Source organism: Corvus kubaryi, unplaced genomic scaffold (assembly GCF_017639235.1).
Source record: "Corvus kubaryi isolate FWS band 111438036 unplaced genomic scaffold, C.kubaryi_AGA036_p1.0 71, whole genome shotgun sequence".
Taxonomy (NCBI): domain Eukaryota; kingdom Metazoa; phylum Chordata; class Aves; order Passeriformes; family Corvidae; genus Corvus; species Corvus kubaryi.
Genome location: NW_024582059.1, coordinates 6,077,717 through 6,095,137, shown reverse-complemented (window position 1 = coordinate 6,095,137; position 17,421 = coordinate 6,077,717). Strand labels below are relative to the sequence as shown.

The following is a 17,421-nucleotide window of genomic DNA, read 5'->3' as shown; positions in this document are numbered from 1 at the left end:
TGATCTAATTCTTCTGCTGCTTCTATTAGTTGCCTCAAAGGTGCTAGCAGATCATAACAAAGAATAGTTCATACAATCATGAATAAGTTGGCAATAAAGAGAAGATTTTGCAGAAGGCAGTTCATTTTCCCTGGAAATGGTCCATAAAAATGGACTAAAAAAAATCTAAAAAACTATTTCAGAAACAAACTTCATTAACATATTGTTTATGCATTAATTTTCTGACAAATTAGGTGTTTCTTAAGTAATTCTCTACCTGCTGGTACCCATAGAGGGGATGGAAAAGTCCCTTAGGCTTAGCTTCCTCTTCAAGTCAGGGAACTGAATCTAATACCCCAGAAATTTTTCTTCCAAGTTTGATTTTATTTCTTGTGCATCTAAACTGCCTTGACTGTGTTCAGGAGCAAAGTTGATGGCTCTCAAGATCCTATTTCCTATCATTTCAGTCAGCTGAATTTTTAGAGGATCAGAATACAGTTATCTATTTCTTTATAATGGAGCTGCATTACAACCATGATAAAAAAATAAGAGAAATGTTCTGCTCTGTTCATTCTAATCAATAGATTATGTAGCTCGGTCACAAAGCAGAAGGAATTATGAAAAAGAAAGTAATCTTTAAACTATTAATATTGCCAGAACAACTTTTCTTTCAGATACACAGACTCCCACCTCTCAGACACAGCTAATAATGTCAGAAGCTCTGAGATTCATACGGTCAGAATGACTAATATTTACATTAAGCAAATGTATTGCCATAGTAACATAGACACCACAGAGCTATCTACCTGCCACAGCTCTCTAAATTATTTAGCATGCCAATACTACAGTGACACTGTGTAAATGATCACATTCATTAAGAGCAGAGTATGTGTTGAAAAACTGAATGTTAGACAGCCATATTTACTGCCAGGAAAAAAAAAAAAAAACCAGCACCAGTATTTAGGAAAAAAAAAAAAAAAAAACCAAAAAAAACCCCAAAGAGGTATAGAGGAAGGTTCCAGCCTGTAGCAGAACAACACACCTTGAAAATCGTCATCTAAAAACATGTTCACATCTGCACCCCTGCGCAAAGCAACACAAACAATAATCTCACTTACGGGACATAAGGCTGACCCACTGTGACCAGAACAAACTGAGATTTGAGTTACTTCCCAAACTACATTTTTGGGATAGTCAATAAATTTGTTTAATTTGCATCTTATATTGCCAAAATATTATTCTACATTGTCGGGTTCCAAGAGCTAGTGCATAGAAAACAGAAATAACTATGACACACCCTCAGAACATGGTTGATCTTCAACAGTTGACAGATTTATAGTGAGGAGAGAGGTGCAGTACTTTGGATGATGGTCTGCCACTTCCTCCAAGCAGTAGATGATGGCAGGGATCTGAGTGGTTTGTGTAAGCCACTATCCTCATCCTGAGTTAACACTGTTGGAAACCTCAAGCACTTTCTGCACTACGAATATGTATGCATATCCTCATCATCTGCAGTGGCAGAATCAATGACAGGTGGAGAAAACAAAGGGAGACTTCAGGTCAACTCTTGCAACCAGATGGATTTCTTAATAATTTTTATCAGCTATAGCCCCTTCTTTTGTTGGACACAAATCACGTTTTGTTCACATTTCTCTTTGAATTCAAAATAACAAAAAAAAAAAAAAAACACCTAAGAAGCACAGCACAAAGATCCAGGCACAAAATTAATCCAACCCAGCTCCAACCAACTCCTGTTCTCTCTGATTTTTTTAGTGCTTCATAGGCTTAATTTTCAGTATGTCAATGCAAGAGAAAGCTTTAAATAATTTCTTCTACTACATTTTTATGAAAATAAGTCTGGCATACACCCATCTCTTATTATTCATTTGCACTGAAATGCCACAAAGTCCTACTTAAATACATTTTCATGGCACTAGCAACAAGCAAATCCAATCTCAAACCAACAGATTACTGTAACAGAGACTCATGTAGAATTTAATCTTCAGAAACAGAATTTTCAAAACAACGAAGTGTTTGGAACATGCGGTTCTCCAGAGAGAATACTGCTTAAATAACAAGAGTCTGCTTTTCTTAAGCAATTTACTTTAACTAAGACTTGATCAAGAACTGACTTGATCCTCCACAGAATGTCTGGAAAGTATAGAGAACGGCACCTTGCTTTGAAAGCAGTTTTAGAAAGCAGCCTCATGGAACCCAATAGCCAGACCAGAGAGGGCACCTCAAATATTGGTGCTGGAGGGCACAGGTGTGGTGAAGAACACCAAAAAGTTTAGTGCTGACAGAGGTCAGGTCACCTCCCTAAAATATTTCGGTTGTGAACCTCTGTTTGGAGCCTTCACTCAGTATCCCACTTGAGACTCTGAGTTTAACAGAATGTCTGCAGGTTTTAGAGAAATGTCTGTGAAAGATAAATACTGCTCTTAGGACTGTCAAAATATAAAGGATCATATGAGAAGCAACTGACTAGTGGACTAATTAGCAGTAAGGAATAGAATTATGCAAAGCCTCCAGATTCCAGGCAGAGCTATCAATTACATTTACATGTTACAAATCACCTTGCTGATGAAGTGCAACCTGGAAATAGGAAGTCACCTTCAAGTATTCTGCACCTTAAGGCATATTTGTAATGGAGCCAGGGGGATATCTGCTTAGTTGTTGGAATTATTTTAAATGTGCACTAATACTCAAAATGATTCTATGACAATTGAGCACCCAACTAAAGTGGCTGAGATAAGCCTTGACAATTCTAGATAAGAAACACTAAGCAATTAATAGAGGTATCCAAACACTAACCTTTAAATCCACTTAGGTTGAATTTTCTCTCACAACTTGTATCTTTCAAGCTTATAACTGAGAGCACTAGGAAGGTCAGTCCTGCTACATAAACCACAATTAATTCTAAACACAAACCCTGTGTTTTGTTTTCAAGCCACCAGTGAGTAGATGAACCAAAAAGCAACAGCAGCCCACAGTGGCTGAATTTCATTAGGTTTGGCTCAGCATCACTACCACTGAATCCAAACTGTTTTCTACAGAACAATTCAAGTAGCAGCAACACAAAGCACTCATCTCCACAGGAGTCCTTCATATATCAGATGTGGTACCATTCACAAACCAAGTCTACGATTCTGCATGTTGCTAGATTATGTCTCCTTACCAATGTGGCAGTACAAAAAGCAGAGAAGGCCCTGGCTCTGTGTAAGTCCTGCTCAGCACTAACTAAAACATCTCAATTATCATTAGTGTGTTCTGCACAAATCCAGAACACAGCCTCATATTCGTCACTGTGAAGAAAACTAACTCTACCTGAGTCCAAAACCAGCACAGTACAAAAATCCTAGATCTGCAGAGCACTTTGTCAAAGAACCAAATAACTTCATACAAATCAGAGTTAAGAGCTGATGCTGAGGTTTTGTTTGTTTTCGAGGTGTTGCAGTATTTGGGTAAATACAACTTGCAAGAACATCCTATGTGTTCAAATGACTCATCAAAATCCACAGGAAACAACCACAGCAGACTCCCTAGCTATAGCTGCGGATTGAGACCTGCTTTTATTTTTACTAGAAGCCCAAAAAAACTACTTCCACATTCTCCTCTCCTTCTCAGCCAGGATGGGAATAGAAACCTTTGCCAGGGTTAGCTCAGACAGTGCCCTCTCGCACGCTGGAAACTACTTTTATACATAGCAGGGAGACTGAAGAGGTAGAACAAAGCTTAGTATTACTGCCTCAAGCTCAGGACTTTAAAAGGAATACAGTCTTTTCCACTCTGCACACCACAACTACTCAAACAACTCCCTAGTGCAGTGAACTGTGTCGTTTCCCCTTCCCTTCTGCCTCAACAATAAAGAAGTATCATTGTCACATCCTCTGACAGAAACTTCCCACCCAGACTCAGCAAACAGGATTAATGAAGAAAACAAAACCAACTTTTTTTTTTAACAGGCAAAAAGTGATGGGAAGAAGTAAAGAAAAACAAAAATGGAAAACAAAAGATAGAGTTATACGATTTACAGTGCTTAAAACACTAATCAGCCTCTTCTGTACTGTACCTGAGTGTTAAAACCCCTACCATCACCCTGCACATACACAGCAATACACATCCAAGCCAATACACGTTGCTGTCAGGAGTTGACCTGCTGCATACTTAATATGGAGGCAGACTTACTGAATATGAATTTCTAAATTCATGGTCAAATCCCTTAAGTGCCATACCTAAAGTATATCAAGTCCTCGATATCTACAACTTGAACATAAAAACTAGAGTTTGAGATGCAGACATCTTTCTGTTCAAAAAAAATTGAACAATTACGTATGCATTAAATAAGCCTTATGCCATAAATGTCCTTGATTCTTGATGTGCCAAAACATTAAAAAAACCAAAATAAAACAAATCCCCCACAGAATAAAAAGCAAATAAAGAAACAAAACCCCCAGAAATGGGACCAGCTTACTATACATTATTAAAATGCTAAGCACAGTAGGTTGTTAATTTTTCACTTGAAGTAACTGCATAACTTCGTTGGGGAATTATTCAGTTCTAAAAACTCTGTAGCCATTCCATTTTCACCTTTCATTTTCTATCATCCACAAGTCAAAATCATGTATGCAGTTTAATGAAAAGTGCATAAGTCCTTGAATACCAGATACAGATGGGATGAGCTGTGAGTGATTCTCACCGAAGCTAATAAGCAAGAAACCAAAATAAAAATTGAAATATACAGAGATACTAGTATAAGCATAGTAAGTCAGTGGTATTTTTATCAAAATGAAAAAGTATTTTTTTCTTTCTAGAAACCCAAGATACACTTTCAACCTTTTTGTCATCTATCCATGCTATGCATCACAAAGATAAATGGTGATAAGCGAATGGAAATAGAATGGTGATAGATGAAAAACAGTCCCACTTAGGAATACAAGCAGCTTAAAGAGTACTTTGAGTATAAACCTAAGTGTATGAGCAAGAAAATAACTACCTGTACTCCACAGACAAACACAGCACATCCCCGGGGATAGATTCCTTTTCTGTGAACACTCTCATGCTAATTGTGCAGGAGTCAAGAAAGGATGTAGAGTCAACTTGTGGCAACTAAAACATTTAACCACAAGAGATGTGCATTTACCTAACCACTGCTCTCCTGACTCACACAAAAAAGGTCTCTGAAAACCTCTTAGGACTTAAGCAGTCTAGAAGATGGAAAATGTACACACACTGATCTCCTTTCAAAAGGATGTGATTGGAAGATCACAGATTGGGCTACTCCACCTGGGCAGCAATTTAGAGGCACAGAGGCTGTCACCTGGTCACTTCCACAAGTAAGACCCTATCTTTGCATTCTCTGCTCAGGCTGCAAGCATGCTGAGGGGAGGGAAGATGGTGGCATCTTCTCACTCCTGATGAACGTAAGTGGGAATCCCACTTGCAGGGATCAGTTGTTCCAACAAATCCCCTATAGATAATTTAAAGACAATTATTCTACATCATGAGATGCTTACGGCTTTTGTATGCTACTACAGAGAATTTTGTTAAGAGGCTCAACTAAGATAATATACCATACAGGTTTAAAATGTAAGATGTAAAAAAGTATCACCCAACACAAATTCTCTAACTTGATAGGAGAAGGGGAATGGGATCTATGTCCTCCAAAAGTATCCAGCACCAGGCTTGTCTCAATTAGATTCAAAGCCCATATTGTTTCAGAATACTTAAGAACTTCTGTGGAAGCTAATAGTGACACGGTAAATGAAACATGATGACAGAGCACGTTGTCTTACTATTAGTAACATGCTAGGCAATACAAAAAGAACAACACATACATCTGAAAACTGCACCTACATGACCTCCCCACTTTGCATTTTAGAAGATACAGATATAAGACACACTGCCCTGTAACAGTTCAGATGTTTTTCTGGAGTACATATTTGTAAGATAATCATGCAAACACTAAAAAAATTTCCATAATAATAGGAAAAACCAAAGTATTCATAAAAGAGAATAAGTAACTGCTCCAGATTTTTTGGTTTTGGTTTGGTTTTGCTTTTTGTTTGTTTGAGGTGGTTTTTTATCATTTGGTTGAGGGTTTTTTTGTTTTGCTCCCCCCGCCACACTCAGGAAGGGTTTCAGGAAAAGCCACAAGTTCTGAACAGGCTCATTCACAATACTGATTCAGCTGCTGTATTGCCTTTCAAAAGTGCCAGACCAGTTTTACCTCATTTCTTTTAGGAAAGCAATGCAATGGGACAATAACTTCATCTCCCAAATTAACTATTGTTAGATACCCAGCTCTAGGCAACTGGCTTACTCACTGCAAGCCCTTTATTCCTACCCTCCTACTAGTTTGTATTTCTTAAAATGCAAGATATGATTCACTTTGACTGTAGTTGCTTCCCACATGTTCATTCATCTTAGTTTGTCTCACTGGATTTCTTCAACTGCATCTCATTAAATAGCCTGAATTTTTCTTTCCAGCTGCATGCTAGGCTGACTTTCAGTGAAATGAAGGTAGATTTACACCAATAAAAGGAAAACAGAATGCAGTTGCATGGTCTTAAAGTTTAAGATGCAACAAAGCTTTCTAGGCTATGAATTTTAATACCCAAAGATTAGCAATTCATCTTCGTTTCAGTTGTATCCTTCTAGGACAAAACAGTTACCTAGAGAATCCCTGATAGGTTTTTTACTAAAAGCATTGCTCCAAAAGATGCAGTGAAGGAGCAGAACAGTTCACGGCTCCCACAGGAACGAGGTCCTATCCCATGTCCCACATCCCTGGCACACTTACACAGTACTTACTGCTCAGTTCACAAGCAAGTCAGTTCAGCAGCAGCTCCAGGAAGAGAAAAACAGAAGGGAGTAAGACCATGTCACTGCAAACTGGGAACAGAGCCTGGGAAGGCTGTGCAGCGTCCACCCTGGACAGAGACTCCATCAGCTCCGCTGCTCCTAGAATTATTCCCTGATTTTTATTACCATAACTGCATATTTAGAGTCAACAAGCCAGATTCTGAAGATTTAGAGACAGTAATTAATGCTGTGTTAGTTCTTCAGCAATAATCTTAGAATAATTCAAACTTACCAGCAGCAAACATGTTCAAAATATCACCAGAAACACCAGATTCCAGGTCTCACCTAATTCTGAACTGACTAATGTAAGAACAATATTCTCTGCCCTAGCAGCCACTGTACCTCTGGTAAGGGACACAAACTGATAAAAGAGATGTAAAGAAATACTATATGAAACACTTGCAGAACTGGACAAAAATTCATTAGGTATACTGAATATGACCACTAGGGAAAACATTTCCAGAGATTAATCTCTTTTTGCAAATAAATTAATAAAAAAATCATTATTTTTCTAGAGTAAACTTTTCGCATCCTTTCCTCCGGAATTGAAAGTCATCTGGTTTCTCAAAGATTGCTCTACTGTTTTATTTCTCCAAAATTAAACCTTCAATTCTGCATTTAGCCAATTCCAAGCTAAGCACGACCCTTGGAGGCCAGAAGATCATCTTGCATCTCACACAGCTAAAAGTAGGACTGTGCCTCTCCCTACCTGGCCAAAAAGAAAAATAACCATGGAGACAGCAACTTCTCATCTATTCTATCCCACCCTCAAAGATTCTTGGCACGGAGGGAATCAATTCCAAAATGCATCTACTACAGCACCAGTAAATAGACTAGTTCCCACCTTAAAATGCACTTTGGTGTAGAGGTGACACAGTTTTGAAAAGGAAAACAGACCGATAATATTGCAGTCTTAAAATAAGGAGAGGAACAGGAAAGTAAGTTGTCCCTCTAAGGCATAATACTTTTCTGACTTGCTCCTGGGATGATGCCTACCATTACTTCCTTAATCCCAGCAAAATAAAGTTTCTGTCTTGCCATCCATAAATTGCAAAAAGTTATGCTGAAGTTTCTAAGTTGTTTTCAGAAGATAAATACTTCAATTACTTTGGCTTTTGAAAGATTTTCCCTGTGTCATGACCTTCATTAGGACTTGGAACTGAAAGATTTCCTTGGTTATCAAGTCCCCCTCATCTGTTATCATAATTTATAATCCTTCATAAATTGATGAGGCTCCAGCTTTTTAATGTTCTCTTGCATTCACTGACGATACTATGACATTTCCAAAGCAGTGAACTATTAGTCCACACACTTTTTGCCCAGTATCATATTATAGCCTACTTACTCACTAGAATCACCCACAGAATGACATTATAGTCAGAGTGTTTTACGAGTCTGTTTTTGAAATTAGAAGATAAGTAATTAGATCTTTAATGACTGTACTGCAACTTAAATGTTAAGGTTACTGAATTCACTGTAAAAACTTCATTACCAAAGCCTCTTCAAAAGATTCATTTTTTCCGTTGCAACTGGTTGCTCAAGGGTGTACCTGAGCAATTATATCACGAGGCTGAAATGAAGGTTCCTCTCTCCAGCACATCCTACAACAGTAATACTCAGCTGCCAGAGTGTAGAAAGCATATTTTGCATAGGTCACTTGATAATCCACAACATTTTAGAGATCATCAATGTAATTTCAACACAGAGAGAACAAACTCTCAACTCAAGCAAAGCCCATTAGGATGCAAAAAAAATCAGCAAAACTGATTAAATAGCAACATCCTGAGATAGAGTTGCGGGGTAGGGTTTTTTTTTTAATGATGTTACATGTCTTCCCAGTATAACTGGGCAGCTATTAAGTGAACAACAACTATAAAGTGAAAAAAATGCTGTTGAACAAAATCAATATTAAGTGGTACTTACACCAAGTTAGTTTCTAGTACGCCTTTTTATATCTGAAGGATCCCAAACTTCTTCAGAAAGCTCTCAGATTTCAATTGATACAGTGATTAAACTGACTAACACCAACAGCTCTTCATTGGAACAAAATATTGATGTTGGTAAAGTAAATCCTAGAGTAGTGCCAATCAAGTCAAGGAGTTACAGGAATTTTATCTAGAAGAATACCGACTCTCGGTCAAAGTTTCAATATCATTTCAGGTTAGCCTCCTTCTGTAGTAGGTTAGTCCCTTTAGCAAAAGATTCAAGCAAAGACATTCACATATTGTCACACACTGACTCTGTGCCACATCTAGAATACAGCGAGATATTTTCCCTTCCTCTTGCATATTACGTTCCTACTAGGAGAAAGGCAAAAATCCCATGTGTTTCATAAAGCAGTTTCTGTGCAAGCTTCAAAAAAAAAAATCTTCAAATGAGACTAGCAGTTAGCTACACACCTTTGCAATATGTGGAAACAGCCTACAACAGAACAGCTTGTGTATAAAAATGCACTGCAGCACTTTACTGGAAGAAAGGGGAAGTTTTCAAACTGAATGGACATAAAAAGAATACTACAATAAATCATATTGCAAACTACATGCTAGTTTCAGTAAGCAATGCATTATATGCATTATATCAGGCATGCATTATATTTAAATAATCACTTCCACCTTTTGTTGGTTAAGATAAGCTACAGTTTATTTCCGTTAATAGAGCCACAAAGTAGATGAAACAAGTATTCTGCTTATCTTGCATTTTGCAAACTTGAGCATGTGTGTGGCAATGGAATAAATTACTTTACTCCCAGCCCATTTCTTCACTTTAAACCTCAAGCACTGCCAGAAAATCTCATTAATCTAATCTGGGTAGCAAAAAGGTTTATCCAAAATTCCTTTTCAATAATGTTATACTTACAGTGTACAAATCCTTGTTTTAAAAGACTTACAATAGAAATATTCAATGTGCATTTCAGAACACTGAACTTTATATGAAACAAAGGCCACAAACAATGCTTTAAAAAGCCCAACAGTACACTTGCAGTAGATGCAATTAATTTTTCATTAATCCAGTTCTATTTGTAGCAAACCAGAGTTTTAAAAAATTCCGATTAATCAGAAAATTGAATGACAATATACCTTCATAGCTCTGAAACATACAATACACAGAGTCCTTAAAAAAATTAAAATTAGTATGTGATACACAATTTAGACACCCGGAACTTGGATCTTGCATTCTCCCTCCTCTGGATAGCTCTTCTTCCCATCTCTGTTCCTGCTCAAGTGACAATTTGTGACAAATTACAGAACTCATTGTTACAGGCCATAAGAGTTACCAAAAGCACTGATGATTTTTAAAACAATTTTGAAATAAAAAGACAAAACCCACTGAATTTATAGAATTGAAAGACTACTAAATAAGACCATGGACTGCAGGTGGCCAAGGACACTACCATATGCTGGGACTACGCATATATTCTCCTGCCCCCTTCTCTCCCATCAACTCCTACTGTGAGGACAGCTCAACTTCAAAACCCTCAGTGATCCCCACTGCTCCATATACAACAAACACATCAAACATCTCCATTGCTTGTCTGATGAACAAGAAGCTTGTCTGATGAACAAGAAGCTTGTCTGATGAACAAGAAGCTTGTCTGACAACAGCTACAGAGAGGTTTCTATGATATGTTTCTATTCAACCCAACGGATTCTAGCGCTGCAAAACCAAAATCAAAATCTAATGAACATTTAGCCTTCCAATTCAATCTGTTCTTGCAGGCCTATATATTAACAGCGTATCTTACTCTTCTTCTCTTTCATTTCTTCTAAGTTTATATTTTGAAATAATAATGCACACTCTAAAACCATTTAACTAACTGACACTAGCTTTACCTGAAAACCCTCTTTGTTTTAAAAAATATCAGGATCTAAAGAACAATGATGCACAGGAAAACGTGTCAATTGAAAATTTGATCCTTCGAGATTTTGTTCTACAATCTTATTTGGTATGAATCTTTTTCCTTCTAAGATAGCTGTAACCACAATGGTGGGCTTTTCCTCCAAATAAAACATAAAACTGCTATGTTGATAATAATCAGTTTTATTATGAAAAACATAATCAGTTTTTTCCTGGTTTTCTTTTTGTGGTTTCTTTATGTCTATCATAAAATCTCTGAATTTCTAACATCACATTAACCAAATATCCTTTATTCAGAATGGTTACAAATTCCCTTAGGTTTTATAGGGCTGCTACCAAGGACAATTTACACTGATTTAGTACTAAGGTGTAGCCAATTTTGAAACAATACCTACTTACCATGTTTATTTCCACAAGACCAAAGTTAAGAAAAACTGTTGTCACTATGATCAGAAAACCAGTTGTACTTTTCTATCTCCTCATGCCAGTGGCCTCTATCCACCATTACACACTGCTAACTTCCCTGCACTGTGCTTAGTTCTTCACGGCAAAATATGAACTTACCTAATTAAACTCAAGACACAAGCAATGACAAGTAAATCAAGATGGTTGGACAAAACATTCTTTATGACTTACCCTGAAACTTAACAATGAATAGCTCACATTGTGTGATACATACATGAGTTTTTTCCTTGTTTATCTTGAGCTGAGAAAGAAAAAATGTCTTATGCATTATGAAAGCCACGTATACATCTTTATATTCTGTGAACTGACAGGTGGATGTGTCCTTTACAGACCTCTCCCTCAGCATCACAGGGAGAGCAAATTTGTATGCTAGTGTATAGTGATGAAAGATTAGAAATCAGAACCATTTGAATTATTTATAGAACATCACTGGTTCCTCAAGAAGGCCATGCAAAGTAGCCTGTAACTGGCCCAAGGAATCCTATGAAAGAGTAAAATAATGTAATAGCTATTTTCTATTAACATTTTGTGAAACTCAAGGCAGTTTAAAAATTACTTACATCAGTAAAACGGGATCATGCTCTATAATATTCATTTCAGATAACTGTCAGTAATCAAGCTTTTACTGGCTTGCTCCTAATATCAAACTCACTGCTGAATGAAAAAGACATTTTTCTCCTCACAAGTCTGAGTCTTCATAATTTTTGTAATTTTTTTAATGAGAACAAACTCAAAACTCTACAAACTGACACCAGGAAAAAAAAACAACAACAAAAAAACCACAAATAAACAAAAAAACCCCAACACCACAACTCAAAAAGAATACAGCTGAAAGGAAACACGATCCTAAGATACTGCACATAAACTAATGGAGTTTTTTCACTTTGTGTCTTTGGTCATTCTAACATTCCAACCTGAATATATTAAAGTCTTATGCAGAAAAGTTTAATTGAAAACTAAAATTTATGGGAACATATTTGCTCCCAATGCATTAATATTTTCCAACAAAAACCACTCCGGATTTAAGAACAGTTGGGACTAGAGTTGATAATCACAGAGACTTAACAATCTTAGACTAGATACTAAAGCTTTTATGTTAAGGAATTAGGGGGTTTTTTTCATTACTGCTGTTAGCTAAACCAATAGGAATTCAAACACACTAGTAAAATTGAGGAGTTACACAAACACGGATTAGGAAGAAACGAGAACTAAAGAAAGACTTCACATCATTGTGTTGGTTCATGTCATGTCCTACCATTGGTGACTGTACTGCCTTTCCATTAGCATAACTAGATTTTAAGTCAGGGAAAGAAGAAACAGCCAAGTGAAAGCTTTACACTGCTAGAAATAAAGAGTAAGACCAGACTCTAGTTTAAATTAACAATTGTTCTTTTGTTTTCTCTTTGGAGAAAGAAATAGAATTCTCTTCATTGTGCAAGATATTAAATTCTATTTCTACAAACCATCTGAAGAACTCTTACCTACAGCAACTGAGTGACAAATAGTCACTTTGGCAACCAAAGCTGCTTCCATACAGCCACAGAATCATGGATTAGCTGTAGGGTCAGTACATGTAATAGCTTATACTCAATAAATTTTGGATAACGTGCCATTAGTCTTGGGAATATGTAGTTCTTCCAGACAAACACCCTGCTAGCTGAGCTTTTAGACAAGGCTTGATATTCAGAAACATTTGAATGATCTGCATTTAATAAAACAGGATTGCAACACTGTCAGAGTTGCCAATGGATTCATTCTGATAGTGGAATCAATAATATACTGAATACTTAAGTTGTCAAGCATCAGCCTATGTATAGCCCCTCATTTTCCTAAAGATACTTTGATATGATACTTTGGGAACTTGTACAAACTATTACAGAGAAACCAGGCGCCTCCCTAATCTTTACAGAGCAGTGCAGGTTATTATGAGAAGAATAATATCCTTGCTTCCCACTTCACAAAACAGTCTCCCATCAGCATCAAGAACTGCAACAAACTGCTGAAAGATAGTGTTCATTTTCATAAAGCAAGAGTTTGGTGGTTCAAAAACAACAAAGCACAAGAGTTTACCAGACAGTTAATATTTAATTATAATCTACCAGCTATTTGTATTCTTTCTAATCAATTTGAAAGAACACCTGGGTATATAAAAACCAGGAACTAGTGGTTATTATGAAGTATCATTTCATATTTCTTCCCCTTTCTAATGTTGTTTGATTGGTATAAATGCTCTACGTGATACAACAAACACAACTTGGGAAACCAAACACACTGTCAGGTTTCCTGTTGATTTCAAGCCTGTCTGTACTAATCCCAGTCTCATTTCACACCCACACATCAGGCTCCCTCCCTAGCTAGCTTGGGCTTCTCTTCTGTACACAACTTCCTTATGACAGTCCTGCAATTAACACCCACATCTCCTCCCCAAATGATGCCAACTCTTCTATGAAACATTCAGGCTATGAAAACCACACCCCCCTTTCATGCTCTTTCATCAGCCCCTTTTGCAAACTGAGAATAAGCATCTCTTGGGGAGGTGACTCATAAGTGTTCATCCCTTTTCACGTTGTAAAACATCTAATAAAACAAAGCACATGTACGACGTTGCATCAAGAACCAAATTATATTCATGCTTGTAGATCAGGCTGGGGAAAAGACTTATCTGCATTTTCATCTGTCAGCTAACTAGTTTCAATGCAGAGTAAGATGAAGGAAGATGATCCAATGACAAGCCAAAGCCTAGGACTTCTAGCCCTTATTCAGCTTTCGTTGTAAAAGGTTTTCTAAAGTTTCTGTGCTCAAGTCTTAATATCAGATAGAGAATACAAGTGTTTCCTACTTCAACTCTTTTTCTATCCTACATTGTACCTCTTAAAGAGTCAGGAGAAAAGAAAGAAAACATACATTCTTCAGATGACAAGCATTTCAATTATTTCATATCCCATAAGCCAAACAATTTGGAGATATTCTGCAACAAACAAAAAAGAAGAGGAGTCTTGCCAACTTGAGAAAATCCTGCTGTACAGGCTGTCGGATTCTCATCAATGTGCTACTGGTAGCCTGCCTCTGATTTACAGGGTATATAGGTCACAATACATTTTTTGTTCTCCAGAAGTTATGGGGCACTGAAAGACAGCTAAAGCACCTTTGATAACTGCTGTATATTCATGTCACATGTAAGCAATTACTGTGGTTGCCACAGGAGTATTACACAATAGTTACACTGTACAGGTGTGAACACAAACAGAATTGAAACACGAAACACTGACAAGGATGCTCCAGAGCCCACGGTGTCTAAAGGCAGCTGAGCGCTACTGGAGACTCCATCAGGCAACTGAAATAAGACCGAAGTCTCAAGCTTACTCTTCATAGGATGGGTGTTTGTACCACAAAAACTGATTGTGACACCCAGCACTCCAAATAGAAAGCTCATGGCTCAGCAAAGAGACTTCTGTTCTGAACTACCTATTACACACACACACTCTTATCTTACCTGCAATTAAAGCATGTCAACAGGTCAGCAAGGAAAAATCGGCTCTGGCAGCTCTTCCATTTGGTCAAAAATCTAGACTTAAAAGTTTCTTCAGCTTTCAGCAGCATTCAGCTTTCCACTACAGACAAGGAAAGGCAGAGAAAGTAGAAAATTATCATTCTCTATTAACAGAAATCTGGCAGTTTAAGAACCGAGAAGGAAAAACCTCCATCTTAAAGAGAACAAGCTGATAAAATCTCAAATACTCAGGAGAAGCAGTAACACAGCATATTTCACAGCACGAGACACGTCCACACAGACAAGCTCAGAGCCTCCAGGCCTTTCACCAATACCTTACTGAGAAGCCCTTGAAAACATCAAAGGGCATCATCAGCTAAGAGCCCACACCACTGCAGAAACAATCCATATTTGCCTTCACTGCTGCCTTCTGTTCACTGCTGCAACTCAAAAACACTTGCATCCACGCTGCAACCCAAAAACACTCATGCATAACACACTGAATAAGTCTGAAGCAATTAAGAAACTGTTCTGGCTAAAAAGTAACCTCTGAGGAAAAACAAAACACAGAAGCAGAAAAAAGTGGTATTACACCGAATATTAAAGCAGGCTATGCTGCCAAAAAAGCTGATTACAAAACTCACTCTTCAGACAAGAAATGCATCATAACAGCATCTTGTTAAACAAGTTAAACACATGCAAGGGAGAAGGAGAAACCCACACCTTTCTGTCAACACTGAAGTAGTTTATATTAAATTTATATTTGACATGTAACAAGGCTGCACACATACAAAAAAATGCAAGAATGAAAAGGGTGTCTATTCATTTACACAGTGCTTAGCATTCAAAATTGATTTCACAGACATCCTGCTAACCTGTCTGACAGAAATTCCTCCAGACTACACAAATTAATTCAAAATAAAGAGGCTGTTATTTTTTTGTGTCTTATAAGCAGGGAGGTAAAACTCTGAAAGTTTTCATTATGCTGAAAGGAATCCTGCAAAAGTTAAAAAAGTATATACAGCAAGGGAAAAAGTAATTTTTTATATAAACATAGTTTTTGACCAAGAACTCATAGTTTATAACAGGTTCTTAAACAGCTTTCCCATCAGGGGAGCATGATCAAAACAGCCAAAAATTAAGGGCTTATGGGAAGACACTGTTTTTATATTGCAAATATAACATGGTTTTGGTACATGCTAGACTAGATGACCCCACAGGTCCCTTGTCATTTCATGCTCCTGAATTTTAGGAACCATTGTATCAGGTTCCTCCACAGATGCAACTAGAAATTTCATAGGAGACTTTTAGCGTAATTTCCCCCTCTATTAAAACAAAGAGGTTGTCCTAAAAATTAGCCAATTTCCAAGTGAAAGGATAACAGGGTCAAGCTATCCTCCAGATCATCTCTAAAATGTTTCTTGTAGTAAAATACTGTTCACAGAATTCTACCTCACTAAACCATGCTATTTTTAATATATTTTCTTATTACTCAAAATAATTGCAAGTGAGGGCCCTAAAGGAAGGAGATTTCTTCATAATTTGTAATTAATACTAACTTCTCTCCTGTCTGTTTCATACATCCATCACATCTGGTCATAAAAATAACAAGTTTCATTTGTTAAACACAGTCTCTCTATTTTTGTTTTGCTGTATCATTTATCTGGGTAAATTTTCAAGTGGAGCCTATAATTATGTTCTTGACCAGACTGTCCTTTAGCTTAAACAATTATTTTCTCCCTTGGATTATCCTCTTTAATTTGCAGCACAGCTTAAAAACTACTGTCATACGCATAACAAAACAGGTATAGTCTAAATGATGTACTCCTCTTTGAGGTTTGCAAGTTGCCTGGTATTTTTATTTCCTTTTACTACACATGAAATAATCCATCAGAGGGAACAGAAAAGAGGGACAGGGAAAAAAAAATTTAGAAGAGAAATTGCCCCTACCCAGAGTCAAAACTAAAGTCCAGCACTAAATGTAACCCACAGCCTCTCTAGAAATCATTCTTTTCAGCAGATGTGGGAAAGGACTATGCAATAAGCATCTATGGAGGGGCTTCAAGTGAACAGAATTAAGGGGGCATGAGGGGAGGGAAAAACCTCTCAGCACATTTGGTTTAAAAATTCCAGCCTGCTTCCATCTAAAAATAATCTTTTATCTAGAACCACAAGCCTGAAATTGAAAACTGATATAAGAGACTGAAACCAGAGCCAATGAAGAACAGTCACATGAGGAACAATCCCATTTCTGACACGGCTAGTGCATGTTTTCAAATAAATGCTTAATAAAAAATTACACAGTGGTGCCATATTATCCAAACTTATTCAGTGTTTCAGCTTCAAAGTCCTGCAAGACTGACTCACTGAATCTTTGTCACTACTACTGAGGCAGTAAAGAAAATCACAAAGGTCTGTTCTTTTGTAGGCTACAAAGTTCTTTTGCAGTCTACAAAAGATTTCTCTATGATATGCAGTTAATGTGCAGGTTTTAGAGAGAAGGCATTCAGAACATGGAACAATTCCCTGATCAAAAATATGTAAAAAATTCTGAATCTGAAACCTTAGCACCAAGCTACAGAAAATTTCCAGAACCTAAGTGTGTTTAGTTTCCCAAATAATTTGGAAAAAACCCCTAAAACCCACACAGACACCCCTTAGGTTAGAGTGCAAAAGAAGATTCAGACTATTATAGGAAAGAACAAAAATTTGAATAATTTAGCAAGTTCCAATTTTGAATCATCTTTTTAAATATTATTTTTAAAGCT

The 17,421-nt window shown here is 37.1% G+C and overlaps 1 protein-coding gene across 9 annotated transcripts in view; it reads right to left on the bottom strand.

The window, feature by feature from the left end:
• The window catches only part of FHIP1A (FHF complex subunit HOOK interacting protein 1A), an 81,204-nt gene that overhangs the window by 51,872 nt on the left and 11,911 nt on the right, over positions 1-17,421 (bottom strand). For 5 of the 9 annotated variants that reach the window (XM_042050017.1, XM_042050022.1, XM_042050016.1 and 2 more), the window contains one exon: positions 14,657-14,774. The exons of the other annotated variants lie outside the window; for them this stretch is intronic. The gene's annotated coding sequence lies outside the window, so the exon portion shown is untranslated. The remainder of the gene's footprint in view (positions 1-14,656; positions 14,775-17,421) is intronic. 9 annotated transcript variants of the gene reach the window in all.